Source organism: Trichosurus vulpecula, chromosome 8 (assembly GCF_011100635.1).
Source record: "Trichosurus vulpecula isolate mTriVul1 chromosome 8, mTriVul1.pri, whole genome shotgun sequence".
Lineage (NCBI taxonomy): Eukaryota > Metazoa > Chordata > Mammalia > Diprotodontia > Phalangeridae > Trichosurus > Trichosurus vulpecula.
This window is the reverse complement of record NC_050580.1, coordinates 144,488,431-144,516,207: the sequence shown is the minus strand read 5'-3', so window position 1 is coordinate 144,516,207 and position 27,777 is coordinate 144,488,431.

Below are 27,777 nucleotides of genomic sequence, written 5' to 3'. Positions count from 1 at the left end.
TTGCTAACAATATGCAATGTCTGTTTTTAAAGGTCATTAGAATACCAAAAAATACATTAAAAAACTAAAACCTTTCCCTGTTTTTTCTTAAAATGTCCTTGTCCCCTTTTTGATAATTGTTTAGTAAAGGCTGTTCTGCCTTTCAGGTTTGTTAATTTTATAGCTTTAGTTGTTACCAGTATTGAATCCTGTGATTAAATTTTATTGTAGTTAAATAGCTCTTCAAAAACCACAGGCTCATCATTCCATGTTTGGGGTGATACTCTGCAAATTGATCATTTAAGTTATGGGTGGAAAATTTTAAAATCTAAGCTCCTATCTGGAAGAAGATTCAGGGAAAATATAAAATAGCCTCCAGAGAGATCACTGAATGATAAACCTCATTTCTCAGGGACAGGGTCAGAATAAAAATTGTCCACTTGGCTATTTAAAATAGACTTGGATTAATATAACATGTATTTTGGTTAATTTATCACAATCAGTCACTACCTGCCTAGACTTCCACCACAGTTTCTCAGTAGTGAGGTTAAGACATTGATGCTTGTTCTGACAAAAGGAGATCACAGTACGTGAATGTGGGCTTTCCTAGGACAGAAACTCATCATTAGCATTAGGTCTCAAATGAGTTTCAGGGAACCAAGCTGGAAACAAATTGTGATGGTATCACAGAAAGCACATGAAGGGCATTGACTGGCACTAGCAATCTCACATATGGAAATTCATGTGAATCAGATCTTAATCCATTAAACTCATTCAGAGTAAAATACAATGTAGGTCAACTACGGGAAAGAGCATGATGTTCTGTAAGAGCTCATTCACAATACAGCATGATATGAGTCAGTGGTATTCAATATGGTGCAATCAGAGCCGATATTAAATAATAATGAAAGGCAAGGAGACTACTGAGCTGAATCAATAACCAAGGTGTTGTGATCTGAGCTTATCCCCAACACGGTATTTAGAAATAAATAACCAAAAGACTTTGATTATATGTATTAAACCAAGCATTCAGAATATTGCTACAGTGTTTATTGACTGCTATTCTCTTTCAGTTAGACTCATTTAAGTTATCCTGAATTTAAAAGAAAAGGCTAAAATTTCTCCCTAAGTCATTTAACTCCTGGAGTAGGGAAAGGTGACACTTTGGGGAAAACTTTTCCCCCAAACTCTCTTTGTACTTTGTCCCACCTACTAAGATTGCCACTCTAACATCTTCAGAGGTTACACCCATTACTTACTCTATACAGGGAGGAAGCGAAGTTAAAACTTGGCACTTATGTGGTTTTGTATGTCCTCTGCATGAGTGAGATGAAAGGAGACCAATGACACCCTTCTTCTTTCCCCAGCTTCATTCTCACACTTCCCTCCTCCGTATTTCAACTCAGCCTGAAATGATGAAGAAATAGCCCCCAAACCTAAGCATTAAACTCTTTCTGTAAAAAGATCTAATACACTATCTTTGTTTGGTCACCTATCTCTGCCACATCAATGTTGCTGAAAACCAGATGATAAATTCCAAGGTGCCTATCTCTTCTTAGAAGAAATTTTATATTCTTTTTTTAAGTCCTCATCTTATATTCCAAAGCCTCAGACAATTGGCTATATAACTAGAGTGCTATCCTTGAATTTTTTTATAATTGTGAAATATTCAATTCATTTCAATTCTACAAATTCATTTAATAAGTAACTCATTTAATAAATAACTCAAGACCTGAGTTCAAATCCAGCCTCAGATACCTACTAGCTGGCAGACCCTGAGCAAGACACTTAACCATGTTTGTCTCAGCTTCCTCATCTGCAAAATGAGCTGGAGAAGGAAATGGCAAACCACTTCAGTATCTTTGCCAAGAAAATCCCAGATGGGCTCATGAAGGGTCAGACATGACTGAAATGACTTAACAACATCCTAAGCACCAAGGCTACAAAAACACAATCATCCTTGCCCTCACCAAGCTTACATTCTACTAGAATACAGCAACATGATACATAGGTAAATAAATACGACATAGGTTGAGGAGGGAGAACATTAGCAACTGGGGGAGGAGAACTGAGAGTGGGGGATTTCAAGGAGGTCCCATCTGAGCTGAGCCTTGGAGAAAGATGAGTACAGTTAGGGCATAGGGGGGATAGCTTGTACAAATACACAGGGGCAGGAGACAGAGTACTCAGTTCAGGGAACAATAGCAAATAATCCATTTGACTAGAATGAACTTTGTGAGGAATAATGTGAGATTCAGCAAGAAAGGTAGGTCAGACCCACACCGAGTCGGACTAAAAGCCACTGTGGCATAGTAAAAAGACTTCGAGACTCAAAATCAGGAGAAATGTGGGTTAAAAGGAATCTCATCTCTGATACTTCCCAGTTGTATATTAAGAAGGGTGAATCACCCTCTAACCTTCCATTTCCTTATCAATTACGTGAAGATGAAAATACCATCCATTTCTTGTAGTCTTGTCCTGAGACTCAAATGAGATAATGCACATATGGCTCATTCAAGTTTGAAACTGAACTAAGATTTTTTTGGACACCCTGTTTTGATAGTGCTTTGCAAATCTTAAGTCACGCTATAATACCTATAGTTATTATTTATCCTTGAGAAAATAGAGATCTACTGAAGGCTATTTGAGTAGGATGATTTTACAATTAAACTTGTTCCTTAAGAAAATTATATTAGCAACTCTGTTGATTAAAGAAAAGAAAGATTAGAAATTAGAAGATCAATTAGGAAGCCTATTAGAATAGTTGAGGCAAAAGGTGATAACGTGAACTAGAGGTGTGACCGAATGAGTGGAAAGGAGGAGACTGATGCCGGTGGGGGAGGAGTGTGTGTGATGGTTTTATAAAAGTAGAGTAAAGAAGACTTGGCAACTGATGAGATGAAGCTGGGAGTGAAGGAGAGGGAGGGAGGAGTAGAGGATGACTCTGAGGTTGTGAGCCTGGGCGAATGAAAGGATGAGCATTACCCTCCACAGGAATTGGGAAGTTTGAAGGAGGAGTAGGTTTAGCAAAGAAAGTGGTAATTTCCATTTTGGACGTGATGAGTTGGAAATGCCTACAGGACATCCTCAAAGAGATGAGCAACAGGCAGTTGGCAAATGGAAACTCGATAAAGAAATGTGGGCTGAATTTCTACAATATATCTGGGAGTCATGGAATCATGGCTATAGATCTGGAAGAGACCTCAGGAGCCATCTAGTTCAACTCATTCATTTTAGAGTTGAGAAAAATTTGACCCAGGAAAGTTAAATGACTTGTCCAATGTCACATAATCAAGAAGTATCAGAGGGATTCTAATCCAAGTCCTCAAACTCCAGAATTGATGCTTCCTCTCCCCCCCGCCCCCACATCTGTGTAGAGATGATCATTGAACTTCAGGGAGCTGATATAAGATTACCAAAAGAGAGTAAGCAGAAAAGAAGGTCTACGATAGAGCCTTGAGGGCTGCTAGCATTTAGGGGCCAAAAAGTGAGTGATGAATCAACAAAGAATACTGAAAAGGAAGGAGCCGGATAGGTAGAAAGAAAGAAAAAATATAGAGGCAAGGGAGATGAGAGTAGGGAAGGCTCTAGAGAGAGTGGTCAGCAGTGTCAAAAGCTATAAAGATCTGTTTTTTAGTGTTATCTACAGACATACAGTCAGGAAAGAATCTTTGATGCAGGGTGACATCTCTTTGGTCCCTGAGGAAAGGCGAAAATAAAGGCAGGCATAGCCTAACAATTTAAGTAGATTAAACATTTGGGTAAAGCTTTATAATAAAGTATACTTGTTGCTCTCCTGATTAAAGCTGGTCTTCTGTTGGGCATGGGGTTTGAGAACTTGGGCATTTTTTTTTATTTCATTTCTATCCATGTTAAATTAGCTGGGAAGATCTACATACCTCAAAGCAGGGGGATGATTCCTTCTGCGCGTGGGTGCTTTCTGTACGTACCATGTTCATTGAGGAAAGTGGAGCCAAGTTGGACTGGAGCCAGCAGAGCAATTGACTTTTAGCTATATAGTTCTGTAGCATATCCTGGTACTATATTTGTCAATGGGCTTAGTGTGTGAATGTAGTTCAGCTCAGAGAACTTTTCAAGGTGAAAGCCTGCCATCACTTTCATGGATGTCGAGGGTAAAATCCTTAACCTCACAACTTAATGAGAACAAAATGAAGGGCTTCTTTAAGCAGCTTAGATTTATCTTGTCAATATAAGTGACAGGATGCTTCATTTTGAGCTTGAGAAAAGAAAGATTTTTTTTTAATCTAAAGCATCGTCTCGTTGGTTGATTATGTCACTATGCACACTGCTCCTTTCTGATAGACAGGGTTCATCTATTCCCTTGCTCTAAACTTAATTACTTTGCAATTAATTCTTTGTTGAAAATAGCCAGTCTCCTAAACTTGGAACATCTCATTGTGAGAAAGGCTGTTTATAGATAGAGGTCAAGAGGACGTACATGAGTATTCTGCGATAGTGTCACAGATATTTTGAATGAAAATGGTGAGTGAAAAGACCCACTCAAACAAGGAAGGCACGGAGGAGTAGGAACTTCAAAGATGTATTATCTTTCGTGTGAGGTGGCTGTTGTGGTGGATAGTATTATCCAAGCTTTAAGAGAAATGGCAGGCTGCTGGAATGGCAGGCTTCTTCTAGACTCAAAGCTCCTTAGAAACACAGCCTCATCATTCTTCACAATCACCTAAGGAGGTCAACAGCAAGTATGTTGATGACATGGATAAACAAGAGAGCTATCTTTCCTGTTCTGAATTGTAGGCTGGGCATACCAACAAGAGAGATGTAACTACAGGCTGTAGATTTAGCACCAGGACAAGAATCTCTTTTTAATCAAAGAAAATGTGTGTATGGACTACTGGTACCATTTTGGAGTTGGGCGTGGGCAAAAGGAGAGGAAGGAGAGGAAGTAACAGGGGGACTATGGTTGAGTCATGGAAACTTTTGTGCTGGGGGTGGGGAGAGAAGGTGTGGATATTGGGGATTAGACCACTTTAAATTTAGAGAAACTAAGTCTCCCCTCCCTTTATAATTTGTTGTAGTAGCATGAGAGTGTGGTATAGCAAAAAGACCACTGCATTTGGAGTTCCCGTGACCTGAGTTCTAGTCTTATCTCTGCTACTGACTACCTCTGTGGCCTTGGACAAGTCTGTTGTCCCCCGTCTCTCCATCTATAAAACAACTGAACTAGATCAGAGGTTCTTAATCTGAGGTCCATGGACTCCCAAATCATCCATGGACAGATTTCAGGGAGTCTATGAATTTGGATGGGAGAAAACTTACATCATTATTTTTACTAAACTTTAACTGAAATTTAATGTTTCCTTCCACAATGATTTTTTTGGGGAGTGAGGCAATTGGGGTTAAGTGACTTGCCCATGGTCACACAGCTAATACGTGTCAAGTGTCTGAGGCCAGATTTGAACTCAAGTCCTCCTGACTCCAGAGCCGGTGCTTTCTATCTGCTGTGCCATCTAGCTGCCCCTCCACTATGAATTTTTAAAGAAACCATTATCTCTATAAGGGGCCGTTGGCAAAGGCTTCACCAGTCTGTGAAAGGGGTTCATGATATGATATGATCTAGGATCTGATCTCTAAGGCAATTAGATTCCATCAGCCAGCTCTATATAGATCCACCCCCTCAATCAACCAACCAATAAGAATTTGTTAAATGTCTACTCTGTCTCTGCCCTCTGCTCTCAGAAAAGCCTTCTGTTACCACTCCAGTCCAAAAGTGGCCTCCTCTGGCTCTGGTGGCACTTGGTATTTGTACAGCTCATTTTTGGCAGTTACTAGACTTATTTTATATTACGAATTATCTTTTAACATGGATCCCCTTTCTTCCCCCAACTAATTTATATGGTTCCATGTTCTTTAAATTTGGGGACTGTCTCTTGTACTTCTTTGTAATTCCCAGGCCCATCAAGCATATTTGTAAGGGACGGGGGAAGTAAAGACCTGTGATTTTATCATTGTGAATAGCTTTTGGCGTGACAATGCCCCGAAACTGTTATACACCTGTCACTTAGGATCTGGGGCACTAAGCGGTTAAGTGATTTGTCCAGGGTCACACAACAACTATGTGTCATCAGCCAAGATCTTCCTGAATCTAAGACTGGCCTTCTGTTCACAGAGCCAATCTGCTTCTTCTTGCGTACAGTGGAGAGCAAATGAATATTTGTTGAGGATAACATAGAGGAGTTCTAAATTTCTGACTTTCACCAACTAATTACTGTCTACCAAGCTGCCCTTTGTCTCTTTGGATTATGTAAAATTAAGGTGTTTTATTTTCATATAGGACCCAAATATGTACAGAGCTCCTGCAAGCAAAACAAATTTCCCTCCATATTGTCGTTAAATCACAAGATTGAGTTTGAAGGAATCTCAAATAATATTTGCTCTTTGTTTTGATGATATTTTTTAATGGAAGGCTATGAAGGCCTCACGGAACTGTGCACCAAGCACTGATTCTGGTATGAGAGGACATGAGTTCAAATTCTGACCCTGTATTAATTATCTGTGTGTGACCCTGGATCCTTTTTGGGGCCTCAGTTTCCTTATCTGTAAAATAAAGGGGTTCGACTAAATGGCCTCCAAGTTCCTTTCTTCCCAAATCTATGTTCCTGTGATAGAGGGCCTCTGAGTCCCTTCCTATCCATTTCTTGCTGTCTTGTGTCTTCCTTTAAAAAATTCATTAATGCTGGATTGGGGTTATTCAGGACCCTTTCCTAGCAATCAACCCTGGCATGTGGGAGTAATAGAAGAAGCAGTTGTATTATATCAGGGAAGAGAATTACACTCTTTTGAATACAGTAGTGAATTGTTCCTGAAAATCCAATTAATGGTCAGTGTGCAAATTATATTTCCCATGCAACAGTCTTTTCAGAATATGTTCCCTCCCCCTGCCCCACTCGGTCCTAATGAGCATAATTTCTCTGTCTGAACAGGGGCACCTCTTTTTTTTTCAACCCTTATTCCTCTTCTCTAGTGTCTTTGGGCTTTCTTCGGTGCACAATGGCAAAAGCTGCTATTTGTATAGCATGAGAAGTTTCACATCATGTTAAATGTGTGTAATTTGTTTGAAACCAGTGAATGGAGCTTTCTCAGCTCCTTGAATACAATTCTGTACGGACTCCAGTGAACAGTGCCTAAGAGCTTTATGGAGTTCCCCTCCCATAGAGGACTCTTGGGGAATAAAACCCTTTGAGTTGCAAGGTATATCATTGGTAAAGTTTTTTTTTTTGGTAGGTAAATACTAAATAAAGAATCCTTGGCAGCTGAGCTGAAAACAGTAACTCTGCAGAATGTTCATTGCCTTTGGGGGGAAATGTTAAAACTTGAAATGGTCTAAGTACTTTTCAATCATTTATCGGTTTTTTCGCACAAGAGCCACAGAAAGTCAGATGGAATAGTTAAAGGAGCGGTAGATTAAGAACCAAAAAGGAACCTGACCGAAGTCTAGCTTTGTCACTCCCTGTGTGGCTTTGACCAAATAACTTGATTTCTCTAGCCCTAAATTTCCTCATTTATATTAGGATTTAGATTATATATAATCTACATGCCATGTAGATTATATGTAAGGATTTAGATTATGTATAATCTACATGTTATATAGATTACATATAAGGATTTAGGTTATATAGAATCTATATGTTTTATGTAGATTATCTATAAGGTTCTAGATTACATGTAATCTATATCTTTTTACGTAGATTATATATAATCTATATGTTTTATGCAGATTATGTTTAAGGATTTAGAGTATATATAATCTCCACCTTACATAGATTATATATAAAGATTTAGATATATAAAATCGATATATCTTATGTAGATTATATTTAAGGATTTAGATTATCTATAATCTACATGTTTTATATAGATTATATATAAGGACTTAGAGTATATATAATCTCTGTTTTATATAGTTATATATGGATTTAGTTTATATACAATCTATATATCTTATATAGATTATATTTAAGGATTTAGATTATCTGTAAGCTACATATTTTATATAGATTATATATGGATTTAGATCATTGAATCATAGATTGAAAGCTGGAAAGGGACCTTAGAGGCCATTCAGTCCAATTCTCTTATTTTACAGTTGAGGAATTGGGACCTTAAATGGTTTACCCAAAGGCACATAGGCAGTGAACAGAAGGTAAAGATTCAAGCCCTGGTCCTTAGACTACAATTCCAACATTCTTTCTATTGTACCACCCAGCCTCATATCCATTCTTAGGTGATCTCTTTGGATGCTTCTCGTTCTAACAATTCTAATTTTACAGGTGAGATAACAAAATCACTCAGAAACCAGGAGTCCCAATAGAAATTATACAGTAACGTGGGCCCCAGGTCTTCTGAGCCTATACCTTTATGTTTTCACGTTGTCACTCAGGGATCCCAGAGAGTTAGTTCAGCATTTACTGAATTCATGAAGTTGACTCCTTGGGCCTCAGTTTCTGCATCAGTAAGATGAGAGAGTTGGATTAGAGGCCTCTGAGTCCCCTCCCAGCTCTAGAACTGTGATCCTATGATTCTGACTCTTAGCTCTCTAAATATTCTTAATAAAGCACTTTACATGTCATGCTAATTCAGTGGGAGAAAAGAGGAGATGGGATGGCTTCTCCACAAGCTAAATTACAAAATAATGGGATAGTGTCTTACCTCATTCCACACCTAGATTCAAAATCTTAATCATTTTTTTTAAAAAAAACTTTTCATTTTCAAATTTTTCTTAGTCGAAACACAAATACATTTATCCCTTTCACATCGCAACTTTCTGCATCATGGGTTTCACAATATCACTGGTTGACGTAACAAATTAAATGGGAATTTTGGGGGAGTTTTGTGGAAGCAGCACACGACATGTGAAGGCCAGCAGACAACACAGAAAAAGTTTAGAAACTCAGAAATGCATGAAATATATGTACAGTATTGTACATATTTTATCTTTTAATATCATAATTCAGATTTCTTCTCTGGTACAAAGGAAGGGCCAAAATTTTACTGGAATTTTCCAGATCACAGGGACAACGTGCCTTAAGCTCTGTGATGTGGAAGGGATAGCTGCACTCTAGCCTTACAAAAGGCAGAAGCATTCTACATTATACCCAGGTGCCTCCAAGACAGAAGTAAGCTTTGAACCATTTTATATTATAAATGTAATTATAAATATTTTTAATATATAAATATGGTACCCCCACAGAATCTTTATTGTTATAGAAAAGTAATTCTCATTTTTTAAATAGAGTTCCAAGAAGAATAGGCCTGTAACAAGTCTCTACCCTACTCATACTCTTTTATATTTAATGTTCTGCAGAACACTGCACTAGTCTCTAGTACAACTGATTTTTGTAGTTGAATAAAAGTATTAATTACAATGTAAGCTCGTCTTCTGGAGGTTCACTGAAAGCATCCTTGATACAGTATTAGTAGCAGGGAGTATGATGGAGATAATACGTACTCAGACCTGTTCTCCCATGATTTTGATTTTGCTTCCCACTAGGTATTTGTATTTTGAAAAGTTTTCACTCCACCTAGCTTGGAAACTATGAAAAAAACTTGGCATGATGGTAACTATTAAAAACACAGCTCTTAAATTTTTATAGATGACTATGACGTACGTAGGCAATTGTGGGAAACATTTTGGTCTATGATACTGCTCAGGTCTCGAGTATCATAGACCAAAATGTAGCCGAGGTCATTTATTATTATTATTAGTATTTCTACTATTGTTGTTTGTTGTTACAGTAATTGGTATAATCAGCTTCTCCCACCCCCACTCCTATTGGTTTTGGTTACAGTGCACTGCCTAGATCACATAAACTAAAGGAGCTCAGCTCCACACATGTTCCATGGGGCATAATGTAGACAGAGCCAAAGGGGTGGAGTTACATCCATTATTTTTCTTGCTCTTCCCATCTGACAGGGCTGCTAAGTGCTGCAGTGAGTAGATTGCCAGGCCTGGAGTCAAGAAGACTCATCTTCCTGAGTTCAAATCTGGCCTCAGACGCTGACTAGCTGTGTGACTCTGGGCAAGTCACTTAACCCTGTTTGCCTCAGTTTCCTCATCTGTAAAATGAGCTGGAGAAGGAAATGGCAAACCACTCTAGTATCTTTGCCAGGAAAACCCTAAATGGGATCACAAAGAGTCTGATGTGACTGAAACAACTGAGCAACCAAATCCCATCTTGTATCTGATCGTATCCAAATAGAAATGGTACTAGGATAAGTTGCTATCCTATTATTTTTTTTAAATATTTAACACTAGGCAGACTATTGTGCAGGTGGATAAAATGATTGCTTTTTGTAGTTGAAGAAAAGTATTAGAACATAAGCTCATCTTGTGTCGATTCACTAAAAGCATCCTCAGTATAACTCCCGTAGCAGACAGGATAATGGAAATGATCTGTGCTTCATCCTATCCCCACACAGTTTAATTTCTTCTGCAAAGTCTCTGTTTTGAAAGCTTTTCCTTCCAAACAGTTTGGAAGTTATGAGTATCTGATACAGCAAGCTCTATTAGAAAGAGCGTTCTTAATTTTTTATGGATTAATTTTATTTCCAGGCAACCGTAGGCAACAGTTTTGTCTCTGATGATACATCATTGCAGTACAACACATTTATTGAATTCTCAAGAATGTTTTGGAGTTTATATTTGTAGTATTAGGATTTCTTGCCTGTTTGGTTTATGAAGGATAGCAAGCTGCTGGTATATAATTTTGTCCATTTGATCACGTGTTTATAGGAATTTTTATGTGCTGAATTTTTACAACCTTTAGTGACACGTTACACAATTTCTACCATTTCTTTACACAACCTACACTGATATTATTATTATTAATTAGCTTACCAACAAGTGTGTCAAGATGCCTACAAAGCAAAACTGTGCACATTTCCCCCCCAAAGGAACTGTGAATGAGATACCATATAATATAAATGATGAACCCCTCAGGCATCACATCAATTTATTATAAAGCAATAGAGTGTGAAATAACACAAAATAACATGAAATATTAAGAAAAGTTTAAAAGTTAGAATTCCTTTTCTCTTCCGCGTCATCAGATTCTTTTGAGTAGGTGACTTGGTTTCATGAGCACACCACATGCACACCCACACCCACCCCCCCTCCCCCAACACACACTTACTGAAATTTGTTTAATTCATAGTACACGGGACTGTTGTGAATTCTTGCATGTGGCTGTGAAGTTTCAAAAGTTTGGGAATAGAATATAGACATGAGTCAACCAACTCTTTCTGACAGGAAATAACCCTATTTTGAGGGGGAGGGAGTTGGGGACTGTGTCGGTTGCACCTGTGAGAATAAATGTCATCGTTTCACTCTGTATTTGACATAGTCTTGACAAAGGATCTGCTGAGAGGTCAAATTTGGGCCTCCTGTAGTAGTTGCCAGATAGCTAGCATTCAAAGCTGAGGTAGAGGTGAGGGTTCTTAGAGGGCAGGGTGTAGGAAGTATAGCCTCTGACCTGGGTTTGAGGTTTCTGCAAAGGATAAAAATAACAAATCTGTAACGTCAATAACCTAGAAGTTGGCTGGCTTTTGCATGGCCCAACCCTCGCTCTTCAGATGTTAGAGTAACAAACCTGACTGGTATTGAAATCTCCATTAAGAATTAAAAACAAAGGCATGGTCTTCTTAGTTTAGTTATCACAAATGGGATCCCACAGAAAGTGCCATCTACACAAATTGAAGCCATTTCAAGTTAATTAGAGATGAAAAAGTCATGGAACACTTTCTTTCTCTAGTTATTTAAGGACCTAATGATTAAAGCTGTTGGATCAGCCATTCCAATGGGAGGGTGACAAATAAAACCCCTTCAGAATGGACAAATTGACTGATATCTACTTGTTAGAACACATCACTGACCGCTAGTCCCCTTAGTAATCTTTTATGGCCTTCGGGAAGATACTTTATCTGATTCAATTGGCCCAGATACAAAATGAGGATAACGGTATTTATGTTCAACGTCAGGTTAATGTGAGGACTAGGTCAAATTTGTAGCTGTCTTGAAAAATGACCAGAAGGAAAGCGAGTGTGCTCTTTGAGAATATAAATGACTCCATGATTAACTCCACTTTAGAAAATCAGCTCTTTTACCATTGGGCCTGCTTCACCCAGGCATTTTCCTCTACATCAGAAAGATTGCCATTAAGTCATTTAAAAACAGGGCTTTAATACAACTTATTGCAGATGCTCTTTTCAGGTGTTTTTGCTTCACAAACGTCATATCTGAATTAGATTAAAGGCAGTAAGCAGGGTCATGTAAAGTCAGTATTTTATTAATCCAAAGATATGCAAGCAAAAGCAAGAGAAAAAATAATAAGAGATAAGTATTATTCACAGAACCACAGATTTTAAAACTAAAAAAGACCTTCGGGGTCATTTAATACAACCCTCTCCCCCCTTATTTTATGAAGAAATGGAGACTGCTAGAAGTTAAGTTACTTGTCCAGCTAATAAATATCTGAGCCTGAATTTGAACTCACGTCTTCCTGACTACTTCCCTAGGCTACCAAGTTCACACAGGTATTAAGCAGCAGAACTAGTATATGAACCCAGGTCACCTAGCTGCAAGCACCATGCTGCCTTTCCAATTCAGGTCTGTTCAGTGCATGTGTATTAAATACCTCCTATGTTCACAGCACAGTACTAAACCAGAGAGTATAGGGACCGCAAAATTTAGATAAGCCACAATCCCTGTCCTTGTAGAATTTACAGCCTAGTAATTCAAAATTATATAAAATCAATTCAAAAGAAAAAAAAATGTGCAAATATCTGTGTGTGGGGGGGGTGGTGTATGTAGAGAGATGGAGAGAGAGAGTGCTCCAACACACAACAATACATGATAAGTACATCAGAGAAGGACAAAATAAAGTGCTTGAAAGGGAAAAATATTACTAACCTAAGGCCTTGGGAAGGAAACTTTTGAGTTTAAAGATTTTAAAGCAAGGGTTATTAACTTGGGTCCATGGATTTCAGGGGTAAGTTTCCTTTTAATCCTATGTATTTTTTTAATGCATTGAAAAACATTCTGAGAAGGGATCCATAGGCTTTCCCAGCTTGCCAAAGGGGGTCCATGATACAGAAAAAGTTAAGAACCCCTGCCTGCTTTAAAAGATGGGTAGGAATGAGAGTTATGTAGGCCATTAATAACACGTCAGGGAGAACAGTTTTTGAAGCCACAGTGGTTCACAGAAAGTGTCGGACCCTGGACCTTCAGTATCTGACAGCAGAGGAGTATCCCAAACAAGCAGCTGGAGGAAATTTGGCAAAGTTACCTTACCTTTTCCAGAATGTCCTTTTTGTCTATAAGTCAGGCTAAGTAGGAAGAAAGTGGAACTCTAGTCCATGAATCAAATGGTAGGAAGGGCCAGCAGAGAGAGGATTGATTCCCCTCAGGATCCTACACATATTACACAGCTCCTTGGCTGCATTTCTAGTGTAGGTTAAATGAATTGTTCCCATTAGTGTGTTGATAGGACAGCTCCTTGAGATGAAGGAGACTCTGTACTTTGAATGTCATGGTAAGGAAAAGGCTTTGCTGAGAGGCAGGGTGACAGTGCCGCTGGTGGCAGGACTTTACTGTCACTATGAAAACCATATAAAGTAATGACTTACAGGAAGGCTTGGAGTTTTCAGCATAATATATAATAATAATAAGGCCCCTGTCAGCTTTTAAGTGAGGTAAGATTTCTTCACACTTTGGTACTTTTTTGGGAGTGTGGTGACCAAGAGTAGTTCTGGTTTCCCTTCAAAGCTCAGCTCAGATGCCACCTCCTACATGAGGCCTTTCCTGTTCCCTCCAGCCACTAGTGTCTCATGCACAATTACCTTGCAATTTCTTTCTCTCTCTCTCTTTCTCCGTCTCTGTCTCTTTCTGTCTCTCTCTGTCTCTTTCTCTCTGTCTCTGTCTCTCTCTGTTTCTCTCTGTCTCTCTCTCTCTCTGTCTCTCTCTCTCTGTCTCTCTGTCTGTCACACACACACACACACACACACACACACACACACACACACACACACACGCTTTTTTCCCTAATAGAACATAAGCTCCCCGAGGGCAGGGAATATTTCTATGCTGTCTTTGTATCCACACCACCTGGCCTATTGCTTAGCATGCAGTAAACTTCTCATTAATTCTTTTGTGAGTGATAGTTACACCAAACTGTCTCTGCCCAGGCTGTGGTGCTTCAGGAGCATGATCCCAAAGCCCTAGTAGTATTAATCACTTTGGGGTTTTTTAGGACCTGGGGAATGGATCAGGATTTACTGTTTCCTGAGAATCTTTTTGTTTAATCTGTGGATTTTTCAACACTGATGCCTCTTGAAAGTCTACCATTTTAAACTATAAAGTTAAAACCCAAAAGTCCTACTCTTTTGATGGCTTATCATGGAAAAGATGTGAATTTGGTCACTTGAAGAAAATGCCAACAGACTGCAAACCCAATAGGTCCTACAACCTAAAAAGACCTGAGTGTAGACTCTGAAACAAAAACTTTCTAGCCATCACCTAGCCCATCATCAAAGAGTTGGTCACCAGGTGAGGAATTTTTTAGCCTCATCAGTTCTTAAAGCTCTTCTAGTAAAGGTGTAAAGAGATTGAAATCTGAAATGGCAGAGGACCTATGCCTATGACAAAACTTCACTGATATTAGTGCTTCCCCCAGTTCACACTGCAACCCTTTTATGCTTCAGCTATTCTTTAGTTTTTATGAGCTGCTGCGGTTAAAAAAAGTCCTGATGGTGTTCTTAGGTACTTTACGTATTCCTAAGAATCCTTTAAAAAGTTAACGTAAATTGTAAAATGTCATTATTGGAAGGGAAGCTAGGTGATGCAGTCGATTGAGTGCTGGGCCTGAAGTCAAGAAGATTCATCTTCCTGAGTTCAAATCTGGCCTCAGACACTGACTAGCTGTGTGACCCTGGGCAAGTCACTTAACCCTGTTTGCCTCAGTTTCCTCATCTGTCAAATGAGCTGGAGAAGGAAATGGCAAACCACTTCAGTATCTTTGCCAAGAAAATCCCAAATGGGGTCATGAAGAGTCTGATATGACTAAAAAAGACTGAACAATGACAATTGTTGGAGAAAGCTTTTAGAGATTACAGGAGAAAGTTAAAATACAGGTTTCAAAGAAGTTCCCTGCCCCCACTTTCAATCCAAACCTATGATTTGGTCTGTATGGTTAAGTCCCAATACAGAACCTTCCCTACGCTCATGTAGATTGACACCTTACCTATAGTAGTAAATTTATGGTTTGCTGTGACACTGAGAGATTTAGTGATTTTCCCATGGTTGCTCAGCCAGGATATATCAGTGAAAGGACTTAAACCTAAATATTCCTTGTTCCAAGACTCACCTCTGCCCACTCACTATACTTTGAGAAAGTAAGATTTCTTGCTGTTGTGGCAGAAGAATAAAGTCCAAGGTTCTATTAACTAAAACAGTTGTGGGACCAGGAAAATGTCCAGTGAACTTTTTTTTTCTGTGATTGTTAGAACTGGGCCTTAATGTCTACATCTGTGAAAAAGGATTAATATATAGTATGATCCATAACACCAAGAGGTTCAGAGAATTACCGGGACTCTGTGTAGTATTTAAAGACCATCTGAAATGCAAAAAGATGAATCCTTGTATTATGGATTTGAGTGAAGGAAAAAATTCCTTTCTTGCCACCCTTAACTCAAAAAAAAAAAACCCAGATAGGCTTCATCAGCCATAAAAATCACATTAGACCTAAAACCCAAAGGAAATCAAGTCTACCAAATGAGAATTCAAGCATGATCTTTTTCATCCTTGGTCCTGGAATGGCATTTTATACTTCTCTTATGAACTAATTATCCTCTCTCTTGTTTGAGTCATTTTGGATGTATCATAGCCCTCACTTCAATTAAGTTTCAAAAGGATAGGGATTGGATCTCATCTAAGTTTTGTACCTCTGCCAACACCTATCGTAGTACTCTGCACATAGTAGGCATTTTTGAAATGTCTATTGAATTGAAGTGTATAATAGGAAATTCACCAGGCCTCTCTTGTCCTTTGCCTTTGGGCTTGGTTTTCCTGGGAATCTGAATGAAAGATAGGAACCACAGAAAGATTCTTAATCTCTTTTAAACCTAAACTCTTTTAACTCTCCTTATTAGGGTAGCGATAGAAAAAGTCTGGCTTGCGTACATGGATAAGGTAATCCAAAATTTATAGTCTGAGTACTGTTTCAGTTACTTTTTAAGAGAAGGCCACAAGCTAAATGGTGAGAAGTGTCTGTTGTCTGTTGTCCGTTAATGAAGGGATCCACCCAATAAGTTATTTCACTTTGTCTCTGTGGGTCAGGCCATAAAAAGACTGAGGATGGAAATAAATGTTCAAGGTCAAAGAACCAATTAGTGTCAGAGCTGAAATTAGAAGAGAGCAAGAATACCTACCCAGATTAAGCAATGATTTCAGAAATATATGCAGAACTCCCTTGGAGAATATACCTTGCTGGGCTCTGAGTGAAGCTGGTGCAGGTGGGGAGAAGAAAGGAGATTAGATTTGGTAGATCCTGCCCTCAGGTTATCTCATTTTGATTTGAAAGAGACTGGGAGAACATGACATCATAAGAGAGCAAAGAAGTATTTTCTTAACTACAGATTGTTGTGGAATATTCTGCCAATGACTTAGAAGTTTAAGATTCTCAAAGACTTTTCAGAGAAATTATTTGTTTATAATAAGAGTCACCCTGTAGCTTAAAGGCTAAAATCATGAATTGACATTTTCAAAATAAAGATTGGATTTCAAGTTAGACACACACCTAAAATAGCTGCTTGAAGGTCAGAGAAATAGCCATTTTTTCCTTTCCTTTCTTTTCTTACTGATGGGACTTCTTTTAATTGTCTGAAGTTCCAGAAAGTAAAGCCGACTTGCTTTTAATGATGATTTGTATATCCTACCTGATACATTGTAAGCACTTCATAAATACCTTTTAATTTATTCATGCATAAAAATGCCTAACATTGATATATTGATTAGTATAGTTTTAACTGCACACCCTATATGAGGCACTGATCTTTACAAGGCACCTTCTCCTACATATTTGCCTTGTTATACATATATATATATATATATATAGATAGATAGATAGATAGATAGATAGATAGATATACACACCCATATGTATGTATGAGTACCTATGTGTATATATGCCTATGTACACATATATTATACATATAGTTTTATGTATCACGTATATGTATATACATTTACATATCACATATATATGAGTGGGCAGGGCAGCTAGGTGGGCAGGCCTGGAGTCAGGAAGACCTGAATTCAAATTCAGCTTCAGATACTTATTAGCTATGTGACCCTGAGCAAGTCACTTAACCCTGTATGCCTCAGTTTCCTCATCTGTAAAATGAGCTGGAGAAGGAAATTACAAGCCACTCCAGTATCTTTGCCAAGAAAACCCCAAAATGGGGTCATGAAGAGTCAGACATTATTGAAATGACTGAACAGCAACAAGTGACTTAGCAGATAGAGAGCTGGCTTCAAAACCAGGAAGATGTAGGTGCGAATCCTGGCTGACACATTATAGCTATGTGACTCTAGGCAATACCTCTGACCTTTCAGTCCTCTAGGCAGTTCTCAAAAATATCCATTTTCAGTTTAGGTAAAGACTTGGGTTGGTAGAAGGAGTTCCTCCTACCAATGAAATCACAAATCTAACCTCTATCCCTTTTTTGTATGCATTTATTTGCATGTTTCAACTACTCATAGAATATAATCTCCTTAAAGACAGGAATTGTTTCCTTCCCCTTTCTTCCTTCCTTCCTTCCTTCCTTCCTTCCTTCCTTCCTTCCTTCCTTCCTTCCTTTCTTCCTTCCTTCCTTCTTTCCTTCCTTCCTTTCTTCCTTCCTTTCTTTTCTTTCTTTTTTTCTTTCTTTGTTTCTTTCTTCCTTTCTTTCTTTCTTTCTTTCTTTCTTTCTTTCTTTCTTTCTTTCTTTCTTTCTTTCTTTCTTTCTAAATCCCTAGCCTTTAGCACAAGTAGCTATGGCAGATAGGGTCATGGCTTGCTGATTGATGGATTCCTCAAAGTAACCCTGTGAGATAATGCAAGGATGATATTCTAATGCTTGAATAAATCCTTGATCTCACTGGTATAGACCCTCATTCCAACAATACAGACTATAATTTGTCTACCATTTTCAGGTCAGATAATTCTTGTCCACATCTTCCTATAAATCCTCCCTGTTACCTAACAAACTAGGTACCTTCTTCTCAAAATTTTAACATTATATAAATATTGATGTAGTGTTTATTATCTTCCTTTTACAAATGAAGAAACCAAGTAAGTGATTTGCCCCTGATCACACAGAGAGTAAATGTCAGAGCTGGGACTTGAATCTATGTTCCCAGATGCTAAGTCCAGGGCTTTTGGAGCCAATGGACCATGGGAAAGAGTACATAGGTCCAAATCCAGATCCTGTCACTTATAACTTATAAGAGGCAAATCTCTTTACCTCTCTGTGCCTTGGTTCCTTCATCTGTAAAATGAGGATACGGTTTAGACGGCCTTTAAGGTCTTTTCTAGCTCTTAATCTAGGATCCTCTGCTACACCTCATGACCTACTTACATCTGTATAGATGGAGTTACTCATCCAGTCATAGGAGTGCGCAGGGCAGCTAGGTGGTGCAGTGGAAAGAATAGTGAGCCTGGAGTCAGGAAGACCCATCTTCCTGAGTTCAAATCCAGCCTCTTACTAGCTGTGAGGCCTTGGGTAAGTCACTTAACCCTATTTGCTTCAGTTTCCTCATCTGTAAAATGAGCTGGAGAAGGAAATGGAAAACCACTCCAGTGTCTTTGTCAAGAAAACCCCCAATGGGGTCATGAAGAATAAGATACAACTGAAAACGACTGAACTATATAAATGGGTGCTTCTCATCACAAAGCAGAGACTTAGAGACTGGGTTACCAATGATGAAGAAGCAGCTCAGTCCACATCTCTCTGAAGGTCCATCAGTAGCATCATTGTTGGTAGTTTCATCAGCACAAGGTGTCAGAGAGAGAACTAGCTTTGGAATCAGAAGACCTGGCTTCAAATCCCAGCTCTGCTACTTGCTACCTGTATAACCTAGGATGTGCCTTTTCTTGGGACCTCAATTTTTCATCAGTTGAAAACAAAAAGAGGAGGTTAGACTAAATGACCTTTCAGTTTACTTCCAGCACAAAATCTATTCTTGAACAGAAAACTGCATGTGGCGTGGGTTATGGATTTAAAGCTGGAAGGGACCTTTGAGGCCATCTAGTCTAGCCTCCCCCCCACCCCCCATTTTACAGATGAGAGTCTTGCAGAAGTTAGGGATTTACCAATGGTCACACAGCCAATAAGGGCATATGTGGGATTTAACCCCAAGTCTAGAACTCTGTCACATTCTGTTTTATTTTAGAATTTTCTCACTTGGCTAAAATTCCAAGAAGAAATTGAGCCAGAATAATTGTTGGATTTTATGTGAGTCTATTCAGATAGGTATTAGTAGATCCTGCTTCGATATCGCGTGATAGATTCTATAAATAATTTTCTTTTAAATAGTTGGAATTAGGTGAATGCAGTATGCATCTTATGAGCAAATTGCTGTAGCTCGATTTAAAAACTGTGCCTGTGCTCATTTTGTTCAATTTTATTGGGAGAGGGGAGGCCTTAACCTGTGATTTCATTCATATGGGAAACTCCCCATGTGGAAACTTCCTCCCAAGATGCAGATCAGAGACCCACATGTAATTCACAATTTTAGAGAGTGGCCTGGACCACTGTTTAAGAGGTTAAAAGACTTGTCCTCAGCCAGGTTTTTCTGACTCCGAGGCAAACCTTCTATCCACATAAGGTAGTCAGACAGCCCCTTACCTATGTGTCTATGACAAACATGGCTGCTTAATAAAGACAAAGGTCTGGATAGAACAGAGAGTAGTAAACAAGAGGGAAAAAAGTTTGTCCTTTTAAAGACAAGTTCTCAAAAAGAAATGGGGACATCTTTGGAAGTCTATGTGATCTCTTCTAATAAGTTGCCAACTGGTAATTAAAGATCTTTGATGCCCAAACTGAAAACGATAAACATTTGGGAAGCCATGTCCAGTCAGAGGTCTGTGATTAGTTGATGCCTAATTGACTGAAACTGAAAGTTAAAACATTTTTTTCTTAAAGTGAAGTAAGGAAAAGTAGAGTTAGATTAAGCAGTGACACGTAACCATTGACACTGAGAAAGGTATTTACTTGGTCCAATTTATGTTTCCTTATTAAATCTAGCATGCCATAAGCGTAGATCAATTCATCTTTTAAACCCCCTTTGAATGGCAGGAATGGGTAAGAAAGGATATACCCATGGCAAATATGGCTTGTGGCTGCTATTCCTGAGACAGTGCTTGCCCAGCTACCCAGGGTACACTCATTTTCAGAAGCCCAGACTTCTCACCGTAATGAAGAAATTAAACTGCTTTGATGTGCCATCACCAAAAATGTCATTGACGAAAATACCGGAGCTTGGAAGAATTATGTTTTAGCAGATGGATAAGTGGGTGTTTTCTGCAGGTGTTTTATTACCTTGGGCCCGATATTTGATTAAGTGTTACAAGTTATGTTGTGACCTTTCCAACCTTCCCAGTTGCAGATCCCTTAAGGAGATCATAAAGATTTTGTAACAGACAAGTAAAACATGCCTATTTATTCAACTTAGGCCATGGCAAAATTGATTTATGCTAAAACATTTGAAAATCTCATTTAACTGTAGTTGTTGATTGCCTGGCCCCCTCTCTGAGCCCTGGGGTCAGTATTTCTCAGGTTGTATTCTTTCTTTTCAGCTTTTTTTTTTAAACGTATTTTGAGTTTCTTTTCCACTTCTCCAAGTATTTCACGTGTTTTTCCCTGGCAGCCTCTTTATTCACCTGATTTTATAAATTCCTCACCTGACTTTTGAGAGATGCATTTTGGCATACTTGCTACAGTACCGTAGAAACCATTCTTAGCTCTCAGGCCATATAAAAATCCCACTCCCACTAGTTTGCCCACCTCTGCTCTAGGCAACTCTCCAAGATGTTTAAGTTTCAGAGAAGATCTACATTAGTAGAGGGAGTTTCTCCACCTGAGAGTTCTTTGCACCAAAGAAATCAGAGGTCCAATGCTAATCTCTATCCCACTATAGCAGAGAAGTATAGTAGTTAGCTTGAATGTGGGTGCAAGAAAATGACTAGCATTCTAGAGACCTCTTTGTTAGTCATTTGTAGTGTTTAATGTTAAGTATGTTCTATAGGTACTACTGGGTAAAACTATTCAAATTCCATTAATAAAAGCTGGTTGGGTTGGAGAGATTGTGCTTTGAGGTGCCATAGAAAGAGTATTGGATTGGGAGTCAGAGGACCCAGGTTCAAATCCCAGACCTATCACTTGTGATTTCAGTTACCTTTAGCAAAATCACTTAGCGTCTCTGGGTTTCAGTTTTCTCATCTTTTAAAAGATAGTTTCCATGGCCTCTTTTAGCTCTAAATCTATGATCCTATGATTGGATTAGATGGCAATTTCTCTTGATCAGTGAGGATACAGTGTGAGAAAAAATAGTGGGAATCAGGAAATCTGGATCTTAATCCTGGTTCTATCACTAAGAGATGGGCAACCTTGAGCAAATAATTTAACTTCCCTGGGCCCCAATTTCCCCATCTATAAAATTAAAGGGTTGGATTAGCCAATCCAAGGTAATCTACAAAGCTTTGAACACCTACTACCTACGAGGCAGTCAAGTCACAAAGACAAAAACAATACTCTTTGCCCTCAGGGAGGTTATATTTGTAAAGCAGATTGATGAAAGTCACACTTACTTTGTTTCTCTTATTCATTACACTGGTCAAAAATTTAGCTAATGTTTTATTGAATATGTACAGAATGTATATAGTCCTCAGAACTAAAAAAGAAGTCATCACCTGAACATTTAATGCAATAAATTGTAAGCATTAAGAAATACAAAGCACTATGCTAGAAGTGAGACTATAAAGATAAAAATAAAATAATCACTGCCCTCAACAGATCTTATGTTTTACTGGGGGGGGTAGGGAAGGGTTCAAAATTATCAAAGTAAAAAAATAAGTCAGGCCCCCAAAAGTACTAAGAATATTTGAGAATGAAGAGGTAGCACTAATAACTGGGAGAGGAAATGGGCAGGGGGGATTAAGGAAGGTTTCACAGCATGACCAATGTGGGCCCAAACTTCTGTGGAAAGTCTCTCTTTCTGAGTAGATATTAGAGGAAATTAGACCAATGCTTACTGTACAAACTTTTGTAAAGTCCATAAATGTAGGACATGTTATACAGGATCATAGATTTAGAGGGGAAGAGACCTTGGAAGTCTTCACTCTGCCCACCTTATTTTACAGAAAACAAAACTGAGGCTAGAGAGACCTAGATGACTTTCTCAAGGTCACATGGGTAGTGAGGAGCAGAGGCAAGATTTTTAACCTGGGTCCTTTGGTTTCAAATCCAGTTTTAGCCAATTGCTTTCTTCTTTGTCTGCTTCCTACAAAAACCATAATCAGTGCATAATCAGATTATAATTCAGTATATGGATCATAAATCTAGAATGGATCATAGAAGTCATATTATCTGACCCCTTGACTTTACACAGAAAGAAAATAACGTCCAGCCAAGTTAAGCGACTTGCTTAAGGTTGCAAGAGTAAAAAATAATGCAGCTACAATTTGAATTCAAGACCTTTGACTCCAAATTCAGTGCCCTGTCCATTGTACCATGGACAGTACCATACCATGGGCCTGAAGTTCTGCCTATCCAGAAAGATAGTCCCAAGAGTTTTCCTAGCAGCAAAGGGATATGAGATGGCCCAATAATTGACTCAATAAATGACCTTTTTATTTATTTGAAAATGGTAATAATTCTGGTATTTTTAAAGTTTTCTATTCTTTCCTTGGTTCTTCCAAAGATCAGGAAAAACTTAGGTCCCTTCTTTTAACTTCCAGTATGAAATTGACTTCTTCAAAAATTGGAGCAAGGTTCATACAAGGTGGTCCAAAAGTCTTCGTGGAGTTTTAAACTTTAAATAAACTTTAAAACAGTTTAAACTTTTAACGTGCAGAAAGACTTTTGGAACATCCTATATTGTCCCTTATTGACAGGTTCTTGACAGTTTCTATGTTAGGGTCCAGTAGTTGAAGATGAGGAATGTTCAAACCATAGAATCTATTTTCTTTCTGGGTCAGTGATGAATTTGTGAAGTAACCTCCTCTTATTCAATTCAATTCAGCAAGCATTTATCAAGTACCTATTACATGCAATGAAGAAGCAATATGGTTAATGGCTAGAAGGCCTGCCTCGGAATGAAAATAATTTGAGTTACAACCCTTAACTGACACCTTCTGGCTTTGTGACCCTGATAATCCATTTAATCTCTCTATGATTTAGGTAGATTTCTAAGATTCTAAGTTGAAGAACAGCTACTAATCTGTTTTGGTAAAGCATATTTCCTTACCTGTAGTTCCAATGAAATTGCAAGTCCAGATATCTTCTCCCCCTCAAAAAAAAAAAAGTGAAGGTACTGGATGCCAGTGATACAAAACAAAATAAAGCAGTCCCTGCCCATAAGCAACTCGCTTTCTACTAAGGAAAATAATAGATTACTGTGGTTCAGTTATTTCAGTCCTGTCAAACTCTTCATGACCCTGTGGACCTCTGATCATGGGGTTTTCTTTGCAAAGATACTGGAGTGGTTTGCTATTTCCTTCTTTAGTGGCAAACAAAGGTTAAGTGACTTGCCCACAATCACACAGCTAGGAAGTTTCTAAGGCTGCTTTTGAACTCAGGTCTTCCTGACTCCAAGCCTCAGAGCTCTGTTCACTGCACCAATTAGTTGCCCCAAATTATACAGATACCAATCAATAAATACAAAATGTATGTACAAGAAATACAAAATAATTCAGGGTAGAAGAAAATCTAGGGGGATCAAGAAAAATTTCTTGCAGGATATGGTAACCTTGAAGGAAGCTAGAATTTCCGAGAGTCAGTGGTAAGAAGGGAGAATGTTCTAGATGGGGAAGACAGCTTGGACAACAGACTAAGAAGCAGGAGATGGAATATTATGAATGAAGAACAAGAGGTAGCTCAGTTTGACTGCAACATAGAATGTAATAAGCCTGGAAAGATAGTTTGGAGCCAGACTATAAAGGAAGTTATATACTAAATGGCTTTATATTTTATCACAGAGGCAATAGGGAACTACAAAGGCTTCTTGAGGTAGAGAATGACATGGTCAGACCTGCGCTTTAAGCATAAAGTAGTATAGGAATTTGTTTTGATTTGGCTTTCCTGTTGGGACCCAGTATTTCTGAAGGCACCATTTGGCTTAGGAGGAACTGTAGAGATGGCAACGTATTGCTTGCTTTGGGTGAGTGATTGCTGGATTTTTAGGTATTTTTCATCCAACTAGACTTGGTAGCTCTGGCTTCAGTACCCACTGTGCTTAGGGACTCACAATTACTGTTGTCTACTAGAGTTCTTCTCGGTTCTATTAATGACTAAGAGAAACACTTTCACCACATTCTCTGGAGGTGCAGAAGCTAGATTAGTTCCTAAATGAACATGGAGAAACCTGTAGGTTTCTAACCAAGTTGACTAATTTCCCAAGGTCACTTATAAAGTAAAGCACTCCCTAATTCTAGAATCAGAGACCTAGAAAAGTTCACTTACTATGTGTCCTTGCTGTCAGAAAATACCATATTTATATCATGTCAGCGATCTTCTCTGAGTAGATAGATGTTCAGTATAAGGATTCACTAAAAGAAAATTGACAAAAAAGAACAAGGATCTTTAGTGATATATTATTCTTATCATTATTACTCATTAGTCCTGATAGTACACTTGGCACTGCCAAATGACAGAAAAAGAAATGAGCCCCGTTTAGAAGATAGGAGCTTTACACACATACATAGCAAGGAGAATATTAATCATCAAAGGAGAGGTGATTCAAGAAGCCCAGATTTGATATTTCCCATTCAAGTTTACTCTCTTGTTCACATTCCTTTCTAACCTCATGCGCTTCTTATAGTGACCTTGATGAAGGATCTTGGGTAGCAACCTTATCCTTGAAAGAACTTTTAAAGGATAATGGTAGGAATTGAAAGATGCGATAACTTTGCCCTTCTTGCCCAGAACTAAGGGAGGTTTTCAGATATAGGTTCATCAGGAAAAAAAGAAAGACTGAAAGGTAAGAAAGAAAATGGCCTGGTTTTTTTCCCTTTTTTTCCCCTTCCTGTAACCATTTTCAACCAAAAATATAAATCTGCTAATGATGTAAAAAGCAACTTGGTAAAACTGCTGAATTACTATAACAGAAACAGTTCAGCCCATGCAAAAGTGTAACTGCAAGAAAGCCAAGCATTTGAGATATTATTTATGCTCACAATTAGTATTTCTAAGTGAATTTTTAAAGGCTTTTATGCAATTACAGTATAGTTGATTGTCCTAACTTTGCTAATGCTTTGATGCCTCGCGTGTGCTGTCCTTGGTCCCTACAACCCTGGCACATAATTTACTTCTGTTTGGAGTGAACTATAAGCATTAGTGTCCATTAAGAATTTTTGAAACAAAGTCCAAAGATTACTTGGAGCACTTTCAGCAATATGTACTGATTGTCATTAATAGTTCTTTTGTCCTAGACAAGGACGTTGTTTTGTAACATCATTTTCTTTGGCTAGCCCGTACTTAGTCTATGTTTCTGAACAGCTTCCTACATGTTTTTGTTCCTTGGCTTTTGACAAGGCAGAAGAAACCCATAGGATTTCTTAGAATTGGGGGTAGGGGAGGACACTGAAGAGCTAGACGGGCCACAAGGAGGTATGCAGTCATTTTTCTTTGTTGGCCCATCTCTTACCTCATCTACAAGGAAGTAACTGATGCCAGTTTTTATTCTTCGTATTTGCTAGATTTCCTGCAAGTGTTCTAGGGCCGCATGTATTTAGCATCACAGATTTAGAACTTGAAGCAATCTTAAAGGTTATCTAGTCTGACCTCTTTATTGTAGAAATGGGGAAACTGATTCAAAGAGAGGCAAAGAGACTTGTCCAAGTTCACACAGTTAGCATATGAACTCAGGTCCTTCTATTCCAAATCCAGTGTTCTTTCCATTGTAGCCTGACTCTCATCCTTAAAGATTTCACTTCAAATGCCCTGAAACCCAAACTCCCACAAATCTATGAAGCATCTAATGATGATACATAATGCCTGCTCACATTCATCCAAGAGGGTTTCTCTGACTGTGCTTGATAAGACCAGTTTTTAAGTGAGAAAACAAAATACATCCTTTAGAGAAGTAGATAGAAAACCACTCTAATACCTATGAATTTAGAGCCATTTTCCAGGAGATGAAAACAGAAATAAATTCACAAAGCCTAGAAACTGAAGGTCAATAGTTCTTGTGACCCTCTGTAGAGTAATGATCTATGCCAACCAAAGGATTCTTTAGTTATCATTCAGCCCATCAGAATATAGGGATTTCACCCTCTTGAAATGTGGAAATTTGACAGGTATAAAGAAACATCAGGGTTGAATGTTTCATTGGGTTTCAGCTTAGGTATTATTTGGGTGGGCAACTCTGAGAATCAACTTGCCTTGTATAAAATATCCAATCTCCTGGGCTTTGGCTCAAAAAGAACTAGTTATCTCTGCTTAAAGTTGGCCAACCAAAGTCAGAGAGCCTGAATATTGGCAAAGGGACATTATCTTAGTTAGACTTGCCCATAAGTTTATTGCCTATGGAAATATTGCTAAATTATTTGCCTTTCCTGGGGAGAGGAAAAGGTGGCATGTCTCTTTTTAAGCATATAAACATTCTCAGTACCACAGAGAAGTGCCTAGCAACAGGAGTTCATCAAAGAAGTTAATTTGTCCAAGATTTGGCAATGATTGGGAATGTCACATTGGACTGCTGAAGTGCTAAGCTCTGTGATAACTGGAACACTGAATTTCTTCCTTACTGATAATCATGGCAGTGATGTATTGGTGGTGTTTTCATGATGTTTTCTTAGCCTTGCTTTGAAGCATGGTGGGTAAAAGTCAGAAAATCTTTCCATGTTAACAGCACTGATGTTTGGGCAGAATTTTTCTGAGTATTTTTTTCTTTCCCTTAACAGGGTGAAAATTGGCAATTTTAGACTGCTGTGATCTCTTTAGAGGGACACAAATCCATCTAAAATATTGGCTGGTCAAATGTGCTTATCTATATGTAGTAAAGCATGCAGTTTCTGACATTTTTACCAAAATACGTTATCTTTTTCTAGTCCAGATAAATTTTTTCAATGCCATTATTTTTTTACTTCATGTTCATTTCACAATGCCAACCTCCCCTTCCTAGTGAAAAAATTTTAATTTTATTTAATTTAAATTTTTTATTTAATTTAAATTTAAAATTAATTTAATTAATTTTTTTAAAGCAGTTCAACATACAAACAGCATATACAACATTCTATATCGATAGTTAGCCACCTGCCCAGGGAAGGGAAAAAAAGTACATTTTCTCATCTCTTCTCTGGTAGACCAGATAATTTTAAGGTTGATCAAGATCATTATTTTTATTATGCACCCTCTTGTTTTCCTTCTGTAGCATATGTTTTTAAGACAAAAAATTATTTTAAGGCTTTTTTCTCCAAAAAATGACTTATCATAGACATTTCACAATGAAAAACAGACATGGCTGCTACTTGTTTAGACACAGGTAACTCCATAGCCGCAAAGTAA